This window comes from Octopus bimaculoides, chromosome 19 (assembly GCF_001194135.2).
Source record: "Octopus bimaculoides isolate UCB-OBI-ISO-001 chromosome 19, ASM119413v2, whole genome shotgun sequence".
In the NCBI taxonomy this organism is placed as follows: Eukaryota; Metazoa; Mollusca; class Cephalopoda; order Octopoda; family Octopodidae; genus Octopus; species Octopus bimaculoides.
The window spans coordinates 45,234,204-45,235,459 of NC_068999.1; the positions used below are offsets into that span (position 1 = coordinate 45,234,204).

The 1,256-nt window shown below is 37.1% G+C and overlaps 1 protein-coding gene across 1 annotated transcript in view; it reads right to left on the reverse strand.

Moving 5' to 3' along the window:
- LOC106881077 (intraflagellar transport protein 80 homolog) overlaps positions 1 to 1,256 on the reverse strand; it is a 295,274-nt gene that overhangs the window by 227,875 nt on the left and 66,143 nt on the right. The gene's annotated exons all lie outside the window — the stretch shown is intronic.

Genomic DNA, 1,256 nt, shown 5'->3' on the forward strand with positions numbered 1-1,256 from the left:
ATAGAAGCAGAAGTTTTATGTAAAATTAATTTTAACGATATCATTGAACACTAAAGGCGGTGCTCCAGATTGGCCATGGTCAAAAGAATAAAAGAATATATATATATATATATATACACACACACACAATCATATATATATACACACACACACGAACGCACACACACACGCTCACACACACGCATATATTCAATTATGAATCAAAAGTAGCACTCTTCTTGTAAACATTATCGACTCCACATACTCAAATGTATGTGCTTTGCTTGCTTGCTGGTTGACTGCGGAACAGCACTTTGGGGATGACTCCCTCATAGCACTGAGTTTTGAAACACCTTAAAATCACAGACATACCAGTACCTATCACTCCTGGATGGGATCTGGTGGTGAGTTCTCTCTCTCCTCTGTCTATGACATTCAGGTGTTTTGATACACAGTACAACAAAATAGTTGTCCTCGGAGCACTATCCTGCAGCCAGCCGGCAAGCAAGCAGAACACACAGATGGAGTATGGGTGATCAATAATATATATAGGCGTAGCTGTGTGGTAAGAAGCTTGCTTCCCAACCACATGGTTCTGTGTTCAGACCCACAGCATGGCAACTTGGGCAAGTGTCTTCTTCTATAGACTTAGGCCAATGAAAGCTTTGTGAGTGGATTTAATAGATGGAAACTGAAAGAAGCCCGTCGTATATATACATATATGTGTGTATATGTTTGTGTGTCTGTGTTTGTCTCACCGCCATCGCTTGACAACTAATGTTGGTGCATTCTGTGTCCCTGAAACCTAATGGTTTGACAAAAGGGACCAATAGAATAAGTACTAGGCTTACAAAGAATAAGTCCTGGGGTCGATTTGTTCAACTAAATGTAGTGCTCCAGCAAATGGCTGAACCAAATAAAAGAATAAAAGGAATAAGGAATATGTAAATATATTTTTGTACGTAAAATTAAAGGATTTAGTCACAGCTTGAGTTCCTGTGTTTGTCTGTCTTTGGAAATTGTAATTGCCTTTTACAGCAAACAGTTCAAGCAAGACCACAATTCTTTTACAAACAGAAATGGCAAACACACAAGAAACAAGAAATTATAACAAATCTTATCTTTAACCCTTTCGTTACTGTATTTATTCTGAGATGCTCTGTGTTTCTTTCAATTACTTTAAATATAACAAAGAATTTAGTTACCATTCAACTAGTGTTAGGAACATAAATTGTGACTAAAGTTGGTGGAAAATTTTTATTCAAAACTTATGAAAG